Below are 17,982 nucleotides of genomic sequence, written 5' to 3'. Positions count from 1 at the left end.
TGAGCCAAACTGGTTTCGGCTATAACTATTATTTTAAACTTGTGTTTTGAACACGTGAGAAAAATATTATAAGGAACTTAACGCAGGCTTTCCATTTTTAGATGTAGAAAATACTAAGGCTTAAAGAGACTAAGCAAGTTACCCACTCTCACAAAAAATTTAGAGGCAAATATTAACTTAGAACTAAGGCAAGGTGTTTAAATTAAACCTTGACCTGCTCTACTACACTTTCTAACTACAGCACTAAGGAGTTCAACCTTTATTAAGGTTGCCTCTTTTTTTGTAAAGGTAACAAAAAGGTGCAAAAAAATCAACAGCCTAGAAAATTATACTTTTACTTTTAATACAGATTAATATAAATATAATGTATAATATTACATTTATTTTGAATAATCTTGACCTTGAAAATGGGTAAATATATGTAATACATATTTAAAATAATACTTTGTGTGTATTTTTTGAGAGATTTTCTTTGCAAATCTGTACACTTTTCATATATATTGTTTACTTTTTTCAACCTTCATTTTGGGATAAATCACTATTATCTTCCCACAAAGCACTTAGTTATTTCTTTGCTACATAATTTTAAAATTGTGTAATTAAAATTAACTCAGGAAAATTATTTTATATTAGTTTTTTTCTATTATATAATTAAAATCATGCACTTAATGTTTCTCTTAATTTGCTGCTCTATGTCACAGAATATATATCCTATTACAAAACTAATTATATAATTTAGAAGGAAAATGACATGCTGATAAATTAAAAAGGGATAAAATAAGTATTTTTTAAAAATCTCTCTCATCATTCCACTGATCAAGCTTAATTTCCCCTTACCTTACCTACATCCATCTATTTAAAGGAGTCAAGGAGTTTAGAGGATTTATGATGTATCTTGTCATATGTACTCCATAAATAACCAAAGCATTTACAGAAGATTCCACAAGTACAGGTTAGATACTTGGTTCAATAAAAGTCTTGTTTTATCTTATATCAATTCAGGAACTAGGAAGAATTCCTAGATTACATGGAAGAGGTCTAGATTCGATCCATTGCATTCCCTGTGTAATGTGACTACAAGAATGGAGAGATTATTTAATATTACTAATTGTTAGATACACAGATGCTTACTGGCATTACTATTAAAACTATGCAAGGCAAATCATAGGATTAATGGTAAAAATTGCTATCAGTCTTTATTTCAGAAAAATAGTTGCTGGTAATTTTTATTTTGGCTTTTTAAATCAAACTTAATATCCTCATAGTATTTTGTTAACCTAATTCTATTCAGTCTAAAAGTGATGAAAGCTTGTCATGAAACTAAAGTATCATTCTATTAATGGGCTTATTTTTCACAGACATTTCATAAAAATGCAAGTTTAATTTTCCATTCAAAAGAAATTTTAATTGGTTCCTTGCCATTCTCTAAACATTTATGGAATTGTATTCCATTTTAGTACAAAAGAAATTTCATTATAGATAAGTTCACAAAAATCCTATCTTAATTTAGAAATAATTAAGTATAGCTTCTTTATAGAAAAAGAAACATACTAAATTCCTTACAATGTAGAGGGAACTCTCTAAACACTGGGCCTGCTGCCTCTCCGTGTAAAGAATGCCTGCTATTTCATGTCCTCACATCAAAAATTGCTGCAATGAAATACTATCCTAATATATACAAACCCTGGGTTGTAACGACCAGTAATGGCGGAGGCTCAACCAACCAGAAATCAGTCCTGTAGTCAGCTGGGTTGCCATGGCAACCCAGTGCTTCCTGCTTCCACTGCAGGTGCAGTGCCCCAGCACTGACTGCTGAGGGGGCTGCTAATCAGGGCCAGAGAGAGGCCTGAAGAGAGAAGCAGGGACTGATCCGTTGCCTCTGTGGCAGCTTTTGATCATCACTTGCCTCTCTCTTTCTCTCCCAGTCTGGCCAGTAGCCGCATCTCCATTTCTCCATTTCTCTCCAGGCTGATCAGCCCCGCCTTTCTGATCAGGCCCCGTTTATAGGCCCAGAGACACTGACTGGCTTAGAAACCGACCAATCAGAACCAAATTTGCTGGCAGAGGAGGGCTGTTGGAAGTGAGATCAGGCCGGCAGGGGAGGGCAGTTGGGGGCAACCAAGCCGGCAAGGGGAGGGCAGTTGGGGCCGAGATCAGGCCAGCAGGTGAGGGCAGTTGGGGACGAGATCAGGCTGGCAGGGGAAGGCAGTTGGGAGCAACCAGGCTGGCAGGGGAGGACAGTTAGGGGTGATCAGGCAGGAAGGTAGAGGGGTTAGGGGCAATCGGGCAGGCAGGCACGTGAGCAGTTAGGAGCCAGCAGTCCCAGATTGTGAGAGGGATGTCTCACTGCCGGTTTAGGCCCGATCCCTGTGGGATCGGGCCTAAATCAACAGTCGGACATTTCCCAAGGGGTCCCCAATTGGAGAGGGTACAGGCTGGGCTGAGGGAACCCCACTCCATGCATGAATTTCATGCACCAGGACACTAGTATAGAATATTATCTGGAACTTTAGTTTTCAGATACATAGATACTTTAAACATTGAGGGTCTATTTCCTAATTCCTGTAAGAAGTGGTATGTATTAAAAGAAACTTTTGCACTAGCCAGTTTGGCTCAGTGGATAGAGCATCAGCCCACAGACTGAAGGGTCCCAGATTTGATTCTGGTCAAGGTCACATACCTTGGTTGAGGACTAGATCCCAGTTCTGGTCTGGGCTTGTGTGGGAGGCAACCAATCCATGTGTCTCTCTCACATTGATGTTTCTCTCTCTGTCTCTCCCCATCCCTTACACGCTCTCAAAAAAAAAAAAAATCAATGGAAAAATATCCTTGGGTGAGGATTAACAAAAAATAGAGGAAACTTTCTTTAAATTGGAAAAATTATACAAGCAAACAGTATAAGTGAACAAAAGCATACATTGAGTAGTCTTTCCTTCTCATTTTTCCCCTCAGATGATCCTTCACAGAGGTGGATTTTTCTTCGGAAAGCTGTTGATTTTTACTGGGCAAATAGATAGCATGGTTAGTGCAAGAGGAAAATATGAGAAGGTTAGAGAGGAAGACAGGTAATCCCACATTATACCATCTGCTGTAACTGTGTCCTCCACTCTCCCGCTGGATGACAGGAGATGTATTGACAGATCCCCTAACAGTGAAGGCTTCAAGGTGCAGAATAGTTTACTTAATTTAAATCTCCATACACAGGATAATTTGTAAAGCAAGATAATGAGGTGGTTAGGAGCATATATTTGACATAAGACTGAAATATGTTCTAATTCAGGTTTTGCCACATTGTAGATGTAAGAGCTTGGCAATTTGCTTAATCTCTCAAACCTGAATCTTCAATTCAAAATTTTTTATGAAAATCAAGTTTTCATGAAAATCAAATAAATTATGTATAAAAATACATAATGCATAATGCTCCTCATATACTCAGCATATAAAAATATTGTTTCTCTGCTGAAATAATGACTTGATATGATTATAACTTGGAATTATAGTAGTAAATACACACACTATATTATCATAAAGCAGACATAAATATGAGTGAAGGATATAAGCTTGTTATAGAAATGTTTTGCCCATTTCTTATTCTAAGGGTTTTTATTCAAACACGTTTTATATTTTCAATAGTTTGGGGATGCATATTCAGAGAGAAGATGTTTCCATATCACCTTGTGGGTACTAAGTATATACCAGGGATAAGAATGAGAAGATATGATCACTAATGATGTAACTCAATCATTACTCTGAAACCTGCAATTGTAAGTTACACTTATTATGAACTCTGGGTTTTTTTAAAAAAGCCACATCACTGTTAATTTTGCAGTAACTTGAATTTCAGAATTGTCGTTTTGGGATCATTTTGACTGACTTTTGGGCTTCAGGGGCATAAAGCCAAGTGGACACTGGGCAGTGGACGCAGAAAGAGATTTCACTGCTACAGACACATAGGTCAGGGCTGGGGGAGCTCCTGCTCTGGGCTCAGTCCGGAACCGGGATTCCTCTGAGTCACACAGGGTCACCTTTGAAAATGGCTTCTTCACTCTGCAGCCTGTTCACATTTTGACTAGGCCTTGCACATCCTTGCACACCTTGTCCTGGTTCTCCATGGGAAGCCTCTCACACTCCTTCCGACAAAGGTGTCACATATTTAAACTCAATATAGCAACTCTTACTATGCATGTAGCTTTATGACAGAATACCTGCATGCTTCCGGAGGTACTCTCAATCATATTGGTTCAGTCAACAACTTATTTATTTTTTTCTTTTCAAAATAAGTAGTAATGTGTTATTGTTTGCAGCATAGAGAATGTATAATTGGCAAGCTGGCAGCATAAATAATATATAACTTATATTTTCCTATTAAATATTTGATTTTGCCACAGCTTAAGTGTGCCCCTTTATCCTACTGTTCTTTTTTTTTTTCTTTTTTTTTAAAAATATATTTTATTGATTTTTTACAGAGAGGAAGGGAGAGAGAGATAGAGAGTTAGAAACATCGATGAGAGAGAAACATCGATCAGCTGCCTCCTGCACATCTCCTCCTGGGGATATGCCCGCAACCCAGGTACATGCCCTTGACCGGAATCGAACCTGGGACCTTTCAGTCCGCAGGCCGATGCTCTATCCACTGAGCCAAACCGGTTTTGGCTATCCTACTGTTCTTATTCATTTAGCATTCTTTGTTCTTTTGTGTCCATATCCTATATCCTTTTCATTAAATGTATTTCTGAAGCTTTCTGCTAACTTAAAAAATAATATGAAAGTTTCTATCTTTTAATATCATCATCCCATTTAAATTTTTTAATGACCACTAACCTCTATTATGTTTTTACATATCTTGTTTAGCAAGGTTTCTTGTAACCTTTGCTCTCTTTTACTTTTCAAAATTGACTAAAATTTTATATTTTCCGTTACTAATATGGGGGAATTATATACTATTTGTATTCTTCAAGCAATTAATGTTAACTTTCAAATAACATTTAAATATCTCTCTCTTACAAAACTGAGAATAACTAACATTCAAAACTCCCACCAAACCAAAAAAAAACCATATAATCATTATCCAAGTTTAATGATCCCACTCCAATCAGTGGTGCTCATGTTTCTTAAAGGGTTCTTGTTCTTAAGTTTTCTTCCTGGCTGATCTTCCTTGATGTTGAAACATTACCTGAAAATCTCTGCATACTCTCATGAGGAAATAATCCACGTTATTTTTTCTTTCTACTTTATTTCTGCTTCTCCTCAGGTCAGTTATTTCAGTCACATTATTTTCCTGTCCTCTAGTGTTTTTTCAAATGACTGACGATTTTAAACTAGTCATTTAGACATAAATGAAGTCTTGGCTTTCTGAATTGCAGTCAAAATATTTCTATCCAGGTTTGAAAGTCTGTTTCACACCTATTTTGTCTGTGTATGATTTAGCTGTGTGGTTTTGTGGGTAACTGGGCGGGGCTTGGGGTGGTATTTAAACAGAGCTCCTAGTTGGATTGTCCATAAAGAAAATAGCCATGAGCCCATTGAACAAAAAGTAAGAAAAATTTAATCTAGCTTTGAGTGCTGTAGTACATTTATTTTTAAATGATCTCCCTTCCTTTGTGTGTTTTCTACAATATGTACTGATCAGGTTCAAAGCAGCCTTCTCCTGTTTCTCTCTTGTGCCAACACACATAGTAAGAAGAGGTATAGGAGCATCTCCACTTTACTTACATGGCTCTCCGTGGGGGCTACACCGGGTGACAGACTGACAGGGGGAATGTTTAGAAGGAATCCTGGGCCTACACCTTCCACATTCATTCCATTAATCACTCTAGCATTGACCCCTGCCTTTCTGCTACTTCCAGACTTGCCTTCTACGGGTGTCATATTATCTGAGGACCCTTTGGGAAGAAAAGCCCCAAGGGCTGCACTCAAACTCCCATGTGCTGCTGGAGTTTGCAACATTCCCGCTCAGTCCTTTATAGATGTCCGCCACTTGAGAGATAGGCTGCTGACAATCTGCTTTTCTGCTTCCATTGCCTTTATGGGTTCTCACGCTTTCCTTTTTTCAGCTAAACTGAGTTTTGCGAGGGAATGAAGATAAACGCTTATGTTTAGTGTACAGTTTTGAAGCAAAGGTTTGAGTTGCTCTCATGGAGGGGGTTTGAGCTCCCATTGAATTCCATCTATGTTGTTGTTAAGTAGCAAGACTGTTTGGATTATATGTCTTGAGGAAAAGAAGCTTTGCACAAAGAGCGTGCGCTGGCAAAATACCCAGGTATTTGGTTATTTTCATATTTTAATGAATAGTTTAATTTTTAAAGAACATTCAGCTTTTTAGAATTTATAGGAATTAAATGGTTCTTTATTCTCTTATAATAGACTTTATCTCTATTTAGTCGAATCAGTTGTGCTCAGAAAGTGAATAGCTGGACTTACCTCATGTCTATTAACTTTTAAAGAAATAATAACAAGAAGGAGCTACCTATTTTAGAAAGAAAGCATTTTCCAAAATTTCTTTTCTTTGCCATTTATTTTATGTCTTATGGTCTTTGTGAGAGTTCTTTAATTTGCTTACTTAAATAGCAATACCCTGATTAATACTTAAGGATCTTGTTACTTTTTCAAGTATTTATCTTTCAATGCTTGATTTCTCTTCTCTGTGTATCTCAGGGAAGGAGAAATAAAGTCAAATGGCTAAGAACTCCTGTTCAGAATTTCAGAATTTTTAGCTTCTCAGTTATTCCGACTTAATTTTTCTTAGGTAATAAACCTGCTTATCTTCTGTCCACTGGATTGCAAGGAATAAAGGTTGAATCACAGGGAATTTTGTATGAATTGAATGTTTGTGTGCCTCCAAAATGCATGTGTTGAAGCCCTCATTACCAATATGATGGTACTTGGAGGTGAGCCCTTTGGGAGGTAATTAACTATAGATGAGGGCATGAGGGTGAGATCATCTTGATGGGATTATTGCCCTTATAAGAAGCCCTAAGTACCCACACATACCTAGGAAGGCCATGTGAGTTCAGCAAGAAGGCAGTTGTCTACAAGCCAGGAAGCACAATACCCATGCTAGCACACTTCTCTCAGACTTCTAGCCTCCATAATCATGAGAAAATGCATGTCTGCTGTTTAAGCCACACAGTCTATGGTATTTTGTTGTGGCAGCCCAGACTGACTAAGACAAATGGGCATACTCACCCTCTGCCTTGATTCCTATAATCAATTCTTATTACGAGGACCCAGTAACACAACCAGTAAGATAGTTCACCAGGCTTGAAGCACGGTGCGCTGAGATGCTACCATTTCTAGGCTTTTAACAGAAAAACACATGTTTATTTTTTTGGTTTCTTTCTTTGTTTAATTATGGTGACTCTTGAGTCAAAATACCCTCTATATTTCCACCCAGTGATATAAAAGCCACTTTTATCATGCAAATTTAAGATCTCAGAACAACTGTGATTATAAACACTGCATTATTTTTTAAAATTGTTTGTCTCCTGTACTTATTATATAGAACTTATATAACATAGTATGCCTTCCAATGAAAGAAAGAAAAGAAAGAGGAAGGAGGAAGGGAAGGAAGGAAAATAAAACCATGGTATAATTTCTTTACTGGCTTCATCTTATGTCTCCCGACTTACTAATTTTTTTCACATATATTATAACTTTACATAAAAATATTCTAGAAATGTAAGCACATACAGTGTGCAAAATCATAAAAACAATACATATGTATGATGCGCAAATTGCTGGCCCCAAAGGAATCTAATTAGTAGACTATTTTGAGTATCAAAATCATATTGGCTGCTTTCACATTAGACATTTCTGTAGCATTTATTAAAGAATGTTGGTATCCCATAGACTGATTCAAGTGAGTGAATCAAGTAGATTTCTAGTCTATTTCTTTTATATTTGACTATATAAATATAGCAATAGGAACCCATTACCAGGCTTCTTAATAATAATTAAATATAAACTTTACAAAAACTAGCAAATTGATGTATGGTTACTTGTTTATGGGCTGCATTTAAGATTCTGGGGTGCAATCTATATCAAAGCATAGAAACAGACATAAATATTGATTCTGTGATGAAAATTCTCAGGAGATAGTTTTTAGAAAGCCACAGATTAATACTATGTCTATATAGCCATATCATTGAGCATTTATTGATCTTTGGCTAAATAAGCATACAAATAATGATACATGGGTTTTTCACTGTTACCAGTGGACCTAAATTACATATTTGAGGTCTAGAATCTTAAATATTCATAATCATGCAAATAAATAGCTATACACTTTTTCAGAAAGAAGTCACTGTTGCTCCCTACAAATTCATTGGTGTCTTTGTAAAATCTCAGTGGCTTGAAAAGAAAACATGAAAATATAATTGCATGATAAAAATATAGGTAATGGCAAAGAGAAAACATGAGGGAGGTATCATTTTCAGTGGTTTACAATGGGTGAAATCAGAGGTATGAATAGACCAGGTTTCTTTTTATCTAGGTTATTTGCAAAAATAAGAAATCTAGAGAGTCATGGACAGTAAAATATAAAAAAAAAAAATACATAGGAATGTTACTCCTTCTATCATGATTTTGGCTGCTACTAAAGGTAGTAATTTTATTACCGGAAAAGTATGAACAATTAGAGGAAATATATTAAATGAACAAATAAACTAATCTTCATGAGAAGGCTTTTTTATGGCATTCAATTTAACTTACATTAAATAAAAGAAATGTGTATTGAATGTGCAGGTTTTTAAATGGTGATAGTGATATCATAAAGACATCCAGCACTTGTGGAGTATGTCTGCTCTTTCTTCTCTTTAGCCTATTCTCCCTACCAATTACCCAACATACAATATGTCAAATTTCCACAAATTCTATGTGCTAGATACCACCATAAGTGGATGGTCTGTTTTTCCAAGCCTTCCTTTCTCTTTTCTAGCTATGCAGGTGAGATTTTAGGCAATGTGTGTGAAGTGTCAAAGATTACATATGATGAATTAAGAGCAATATGCATCAAATAGTAATCTATTTCTAAAATTTCTGATACTTCTACTTTGGTACAATGCTCAGTCCCTTTTCATCCAATTAAAAATGAATTATATCTAAAATGCTTGATATTAATCCATATGGTTGATATATGAAAGCTGAGAATTAGAAAATATATAACATTTTATGACAAAAGAATCTTCTTGGCTTACATTAAAAAAATTAGCTAACCTATAAATCAGGAATTGGATGTGCATGAGTATGTCCCTTCATTATCAATATACAAATTAATAATAAAAAAGAAAAATTATTAGTTTTATAAAAGTATTCTATGTCTGTCCATTTCGTTATGCTTATAATCTTATACACTATTGTTCTTGCTGAATGTATTTTACTATTTGGCCATGGTGCACTAACAGAAATCCTTGCAGTAAGTAAAATCCTTTCATAAAAGCTTTCTACTTTTCTGGAGTCAGACTGTCTGGTTCTTAGTATCCAATTCATGACCCATGGAGACAGTCAACAACAAAAAAATTATATTAAGAGTGACAATTCACCACAAAACACATCATGACAAACAATGGCAAAACTAATGATATCATATTCAAAGACATTTAATGAGAAGCAGACATTGTAGCCATTGTGTGTCATCCGACTATTCCACCATACCTCAGACTTTTCACAAATGTTCACTTAGAGTGCCTGGCAAAGACAGAATACAGATGTGAACATTATGGAAAGCTTATGCTGTTTTGGACTAAAGTATAGGACTGTCTTTGAAACTTGCTGACAAGAAAATTCATATGGAATAAGGAGAAAAGCAATAAAAACTAATTTAGGACATATAGTTTGGAATATAAAGAGGAGGCCTTTTAATTTAGTGCGGCCTTAGTGGAAAAACCAAACCATCCCCAATTTAATACATCTTCTTCATGAAAACCATAGGAAAGCCAAGTCATTGTTTTTAAAGATCATTACTTTAAATTCTAAGGAAGAAAGAGAGTGGGTTGCCAAATTAGAAATTCCAAATATAGAGAAGAGATAAAACAGGAACATCTGAACACATCAAAGGATAAAATGTCTACTGGCTGCAATTTTCCTACTTAGTACAGCAGACAATAGAGTTCTATGAACTTCTTTCTGGAAGAAGTTGTGGCAGACAGAATATATCACCTTAATTCCTGCATAAATCTTTGTAACAGATATGCCTTCTAAGAAAACATACTCCTGTGGTCTGATCTATTGTGTAAACATTATTTTACCTTCTGGATATATTTAAACACCTGTAATAAAAGCTATACTTTCACCACATTACAATAACACTATCTGAAGAACAAAAGTTGACTGCAATTATTTCAATAAATACCTTAATCCTATCTAATAAAAGAGAAACATGGGAATTGGCGTATGACCGCTACCCTTCCCATTGGCTAATCAGGGCGATATGCAAATTAACTGTCAGCCAAGATGGCGGCCGGTAGCCAGGCAGCTTGAAACTAACATGAGGCTTGCTTGCTTCAGTGACAGAGGAAACCAACGTTCCCCACCTGACTTGCCGGCCTCTCAGCTGCAACTCTAAGCAACTATGTTGCAAATATCGAAGATAAACAAAACCTCAGAAACCTGCTTTACTCAGCTGGGCTTCAGCCAGCCGGACCGCAACTTTGTATCAAATACAGACGGTAAACAAAGGCCAGAAACCTGTTTTCAGCAGCCGAGGCCTCAGAGCTAAAGCTGGCCCAGAATAAAAAAAAAAAAGAAAAAAAGGAGCGGTTGGGAGCTTCAGTCACCTGTCAGCCTGAAAACAGCCCTCAGCCCCTCAGCCAGACTGGCCAGGCACCCCAGTGGGGACTCCCACCCTGAAGGGTGTGTGACCAGCTGCAAACAGCCATCATCCCCTCACCCAGGCTGGCCAGGCACCCCAGTGGGGACCCCCACCCTGATCCAGGACACCCTTCAGGGCAAACCAGCTGGCCCCCACCCGTGCACCAGGCCTCTACCCTATATAGTAAAAGGGTAATATGCCTCCAGGCACCGGCACCGGGATCAGCGGAAGCGCGAGGCCTCCCGGCACTGGGATCAGCATGACAGGGGGCAGCACCCAAAGCCCCTGATCACCCTGCGGCTCTGTGTGTGACAGGGTGCAGCGCCCAACCTCCTGATTGGCCCTGATCTGTGGGTGATAGAAGGCGGTGCCCCAACCCCCCCCCCCCCATAGGCCCTGCCCTGAGTGTGAGAGTGGCAGCGCCCTAACCCCCTGATCAGCCCTGCTCTGTGTGTGACAAGGGGCGGTGCCCCAACCCCCCTAATGGGCCCTGCTCTGTGAGTGACAGTGGGGAGCTCCTCAACCCCCTGATCGGCCCTGCTCTATGTGTGACAGGGTACGGAGCCCAACCCCCCTGATGGGCCTTGCTCTGTGCATGACAGGGGGCAGCGCCCCAACTCCCTGATCCGCCCTGCTCTGTGTGTGACAGGGAGTGGTGCCGCAACCCCCCAATCAGCCGTACCCTGAGTGTGACTAGGGGTGGCATCGCAACCTCCAGATCCACCCTGCTCTGTGCATGACAGGGGGCGGCGTCCCAACTCCCCAATCGGCCCTGCTCTGAGCCCGACCAGGGGCTGCACCTAGGGATTGGGCCTGCCCTCTGCCACCTGGGAGCAGGCCTAAGCCTGCTCGTTATCTCCCGAGGGGTCCCAGACTGCAAGAGGGCACAGGCCAGGCTGAGGGACCCTCCTCCCCCCCCCCCCCCCGAGTGCACAAATTTTTGTGCACTGGGCCTCTAGTAATAAAATAAAAACATATAAAAGATATTCAAAGATGTATTTTCTGTAGAAAGAAGATACAATATTTTACACTAAAGTGATATTTAAGATCATTTTAGAAAATAGTCTAATTTATTAGGTTATTGTTTTACGAAGAAAATCAGATTTACACAAAGAAGGAAAGATCATAGAATAAATGAAAGTAAAATCATTTTTTAAGTTTTCATATATGTATTTTATAACATTGATCAGTGGAACAGAAATGAGATCATAAGTAGACAACACAAATATAGACCACTGATCTTTGACAAAGGAGCACAGCAATTAAAAAAGGCAGAATATTATTTCCAACAGATGCTACCAGAGAGGAATTGGATATTAATATTCAAAATACAGAATAAATATATATGCAAACCTTAACCACTTTCATAAAAATATCTCAAAATTATTCCTAGAACTAAGTTTAAAATGCAAAAATAAGTTAAATTTGGTAGAAAACAGGAAAAAGAAAGATGACCATGAGTTTGGCAATGAGCTACTAGATACAATGCTGAAAGTGCAATCTATATGGAAGAGATATTGATAAATATAATTTCATTAAAATTACAAAGTTATGCTCTGTAAAAGACATTGTTATTATAATCAAAAGCCAGGCCCCAGATTGGGAGAATATGTATTCCAAAAACATTTTTGATAAAAGGTTTTTGATCAAAATATGGAAATAACCTTTAAAATTCAACAATAAAAAAAGAAGCAATTGAGGTAAAAAAATTACAAAACAGGTAAAGAGCATTTCAGAGACCTCACCAAAGAATATATAGTTACAAAATAAACATATGATAAGATGCTCCACATCATATCTTATTACAAAATTGTGAATTAAAACAACAATGACATACCACTACACAACTATTACAATGTTCTTTTCAGGTTGTTATATTTAAACTATACATTATACTTAATTATAATATTTTCTTTATCTCATTTTTATTTAGCATTATTTCAGTTACTTTATTTTATTGACACAAAACTCATTTTTGTTAAAACTTTTTGTCCAAACTTACTTGTTGTTCAAGTGAAGATAAAATCATTATATGAAAAGAAATGTTTGTAATATTTCATATGAGAAAGTATATCCCCTCCATATATATTGGGAATGATGTTATCCTTATTAAATTACATATTAAAATATTTCTTAGATTCTTAAATTTGAATTATTTGTGTAAATGAGATCACAGAGCCCATCATTTACATTCTAAATTAAACTTTACTGAGAAGAATGTTCTATTGACAACCATTGTTTCTGTTATATATAAACTAGAGGCCCGGTGCATGACTTCATGCACCAGTGGGGTCCCTCGGCCTGGCTTGCAGTATTGGGCCAAAACCGGCTCTCCGACATCCCCCGAGGGGTCCCAGATTGCAAGAGGGTGCAGGTCAGGCTGAGGGACCCCACCAGTGCACAATCAGGGCTGGGGAGGGATGCGAGAGGTTGGCCAGCCAGGGAGGGACCGCAGAAGGGCTCCAGGGCGTTTCTGGCCCACCTCTCTCAGTTCCGATCTGCCGGACCCCAGCAGCAAGCTAACCTACTGGTTGGAGTGTCTGCCCCCTGGTGGTCAGTGCATGTCATAGCGACTGGTTGACTGTTTGCCCCCTGGCGGTCAGTGCACATCATAGCGAGCAGTTGAGCGGCCTTAGCATATCATTAGCATATTATGCTTTGATTGGTTGAATGAACGATGGGACAACCTGACACTTAGCATATTGGGCTTTTATTATATAGGATAGTATTTTGTTACGAAATGTATTAAATGAGTTTTGTTTGTATTAAATGAATACTTATTTGCAAGTATTCATTGTCTTGAGTCACTCCAAATTCATACCAAAAACCACTAAACTGTATATGTAAATATTAGCCCATTCAATTTCTAGCCATTTGAAATGAACTTTTCAAAGACATTATTTAACTAAAATTTAGTTAAATAAAAATGTTCTCCTCTGCTCTTATGACTACAAAGCTACCTCAGTACTTTGCGAACACAGGGCTCAGTTCTAAGAGAGGACTCGGAGATCACATGGCCTGTGTAGCGATGTTTGTGTGTGTGTGTGTGTCAGGAGGAGGCTAAATAAAAGAGGACACTTCAAGGGTGACAGTTTTGAAAACAATTATTTGGGTTTGGAATGATTGATGATTTGAGGAATTCAACATATAATTTATATAGTTCAATTAAGATGGTTAAATGAGTTTTATTTTTACATTAGAATGAAAGAATTATAAATTAACAGTACTTTTACATTCTGGGTAGGGCTGCAAAAATCCATCAACAGAAGATGCCATGAGAGAAGGATTTTGAAAGCTATGCCTTTTCAAAGGCGGGGAGTAATATTCTCTTATTCAGGGGCTTCATGGATGTGGAGCCTAGGTGGCCCCATGACACGGGTGTGTCTGCAGAAGACAGTGGATTCCTATTCATCCCACAGACTCTGTGAAGTGAGGTATTCAGCCATAGTTCTATTTTGGATGTGCAGCCAGGCACAATCAGAGACGATTCTGAGGCTTGAGGAAAGAGTTGAACAGGAAAATGCATTTTTAGTTCCATCGGTGCTGTTGTCTTCTTGCCAATGCTGATTATAGGAAATTACATAGTTTGAGTCTTCAAAAAACATGAACTTCAAAAGATCAGTAAGAGTAAGACATTCACAGTGAAAGCATAGAGTTAATATTTATAAGGTAGATGAAAGAATTTTCTGTAGTGAAAGTATAACTTAGTTACCTAAAAGTTAATCAATATATTTTAATTTTTTTAAAAATAGAAAGAGATCCCAGACGTCTAGTTTCCTCTGAAAACTAGAGAATTTCTTAGTGAAAAATTTTCCACAAAGATGAAGTTGGCTGTCTTTGTGCCTACCACCTCACATACCAGAAACCTAATGCTCGTGATTTCAGTTTTGCTGATTTTCCTATATATGCAATCTGGTTAAACTGCCATTATGTTTGACATTGTCTAGAAAATTCCTAAAATGGTCTTCCCATGACTTTATCGTACATTGTACCAAACTAATACACTTGCTCATTTACTAAGTCTCCTAAGTACTGGCGTTCTCACTTATTTCCATTAATTTGAGTGCTAAAGACTTCAACAGGTTTAAGAGGCATAACACACACTTATCTGTGCACATGGGCAACGATGTTATAAAGTTTATCAGCAGAGTTTTATGAACATCTCTATTAAATCACTCAGTGAATATCATTGTTATATATGAGCATGAAAATTAGTTTAATATATATTAAACTCACTTTCTTTGACAGTTACTGATAAAAACTGTTATAAAGGGCATGTAATAGATGCCTTCTCTAATTCATATTATTACATAGGGAGAAAGAATTATGATTAAAAAGAAACACTAATTGATATCAACTATAAATCTCTTCTGTGATGTTTGGCATAATAATTTTCCCATAAGAAAATATTGCGCATGTCAAGGAACTGCTGTGAGAATATACAATATACATATTTTTGAAATATGTATTGATGAAGTGCACAGGACACTGCATGGGATGTAAATAAGAGTTTAATAAACAGTTGCTGTAACTAAAAGCACTGCACATTTATCTGTAAGTTGTCTTTTGTTGATACGAAAACTCATCTAATGAAATCAGTTTCCAATAGAGAATATCTCAAGGAAACTGTTATTAAAATCAAGTTATCATATTAATATCTTTAGAAACACTGGAATAGCCACCTTGGTCGAAAAAATGCCATGAATTATTTACACAGTATAGATAAAATAGAACTCAAATGTGAAAACGGGACAAGAGGCTGAGACTTTCATTTTTCCTTACTTATTTTTCCAATTGCACCAAACATATCTGCTAGAAAGGAAAAAGGTTAAGTTGCATTCTAGATTCAAGTTACTGGTATACACATGCCTGGAGTTATAGAAATATTAAATCTTATTAGCTAACCGCGTTTTTCAAACGAATAAAAAGAGATGAATAATGTAAAATCGTTTTCTTATATAAGATGGGAAGAAGCAGATACATTGTATCCATAGAAAGATGTGTATTTACGGCCTTCATGCTCTGCTGTAGCCGCACAGTTGTTAAGCTATTAGCTTGCACTCTCACTTGAAAGATAACAGCTGGCAGATCTGGCCGACTTGAAGCTGCCAATCATGTAGAGAGCTGCATTTGTCTTGATTAAATAAGCACCAGTTATTAAACTAGGCCTTGACATTAAGGAGAGCCTGTGGCTGTGTGTAGACGGCTGGTGAGGTCTGTCTGCCCCAGAATGACACATCGGTCCTGATGTCTCTGTTCCAGTGAGAGGCCAGTGAGAGGGTTCTGGACATCATTAGCCTGCCTCCCCTCAGTAGCAGCACTCTAAAAGCCACTTTCAGCCTGAAAATGAAAATATCACTTAGATACTAAAATAATTCCTTATAATCAAAAGGCAACATCATGTCAAATTTAACTAAAAACAATATTTTAAGTTCCAAGTAACATTATTACTATATTTTTGGCCAAAGGAATTCGAATGACCGACGAAAGTTTGCATTTGTCACATGTACATACCAGAGAGAAGATATAAATATCCTTACACATGTGAACCATTCATTTAAAAGGCTGTCTGGTTAGAATGCTGTGATGGTGCTAAAGCTAGAAATTGAATATATCCAATTCCATGAGGAAGAATAATAATTTGTTCAAAATACACATTTTCTGCAATCATTTGTCTAGTTGTTTGCCACCAAAATAGGATAATCTATGCCAATTGAAAAATTTCCACTTGTCCAAATTAATTTATATGTTTGTCTATTGGGTGTTATATTTTATAAGATAGATTTCTAAGTGGTGTGGTGTTTCAAAATCTTAATGTATTCTTCATTTCTTGCTATTGCTTAGTAGTACTGATTTGAATCATAACATTCTATGGAAAATATATCATAAATTGTGATGGGACTGTGGTTATTCATATGGACTTTCCACAGTCATTCTAAGCAGTATAGAGAGCTATGTGTCTGTCTTATCCAAGATCACTAGGGAAGGCAATGTAGAAAGGAAAAAGAAAGTTAAAATTTTACTTTTCTGTGATTCTTTAGTCTCGTGTCTTAGTTAAAAGTGAGGTAGACATTATATGCACTTTTTTTTATTATTCAAAGTATTCTCAATGAGAGAGAAATAGAGAGACAATGGGGCATACCAATGCAGCAGTTTTGATGAACACTAATTGGTGAATTTAACTAATGTCTTGGTGCCACATTGCTCACTGTCTTGAGATATGTGAAACTAAATTTTTCATAAGGTTGAATTATACTATTATAATATACTAGAGGCCCGACGCACGAAGATTCGTGCAAGAATAAGCCTTCCTTACTCTGGCTGCCGACACCACCTTCGCTCTGGCCCAGATCTGCCTTTCCGCCTTTGTGCGCTGCCCAGAGGCCCAGAGTGGCCAGGGCTGGGCAGGGTAGAACACCTGCATCATCGCCATGGCGATGACGCAAGCATCTCAGCACGGCCGCTGCCAGTTTTGTCGTGTCAATTTGCATATTCCCTCCTTATTGGATGTGGGTGCCACCATCTTTGTTGCAAAGTGATGGTCAATTTGCATATTCTGTCTTTATTAGATAGGATGCTTTCCCTGTGCAGCTTTCTGATCCTCTGCAAGCTTGGGTTATTCTATTATGTAGATATGAGCAATATGTAATGTAAAGGGTGTTATCAATGTTTACATAGGGACGTTTCCAAAAATCTTGTTGACTTTTTAAGTTAATACATAGATAAAATTCAGATAATTAAATTCAAAGGAAGCTTTTGCCAGAAAAATTCAAATTAGTTAAGACTTTGCTTCAAAATTAACTCAGTAATTGACATAACTTTTTTATTTCATATTCAAACACAAATCAGAATCTAGATCCTTAAATAATAACATATGTACTAATATACTTAGTATCTTACACTTCCAACTTCCTGTCTTTCAATATAAATTTTGTCAAGTTTCAACTACAGTTTCATAAAGTTGTGACACCTAAATCTAAAGCATTAAAGCTTTGGGAACTTTATGAATTTACTTTATATTTGCTCATACTTTTAAAACATGTATCAAAAGAGGGTCATGTATAATATGGCCATGTTTTTAAAACTATGAGTTGGATATTAAAGACTAGTTTAAGTTTTATATTCAAATAGATTTCAAACAGTATTTATTTGAATAAATAAAATTGTAAATTTTT

General features: G+C 37.0%; 1 pseudogene; it reads right to left on the bottom strand.

The window, feature by feature from the left end:
* LOC118657953 overlaps positions 1-17,240 on the bottom strand; it is a 59,199-nt pseudogene extending 41,959 nt beyond the window's left edge.
* Positions 17,241-17,982: the final 742 nt, after the last annotated feature.

This window comes from Myotis myotis, unplaced genomic scaffold (assembly GCF_014108235.1).
Source record: "Myotis myotis isolate mMyoMyo1 unplaced genomic scaffold, mMyoMyo1.p scaffold_m19_p_6, whole genome shotgun sequence".
NCBI lineage: Eukaryota > Metazoa > Chordata > Mammalia > Chiroptera > Vespertilionidae > Myotis > Myotis myotis.
Note: the sequence above shows the minus strand (reverse complement) of the source record. Positions and strands in the feature narration are given on the sequence as shown.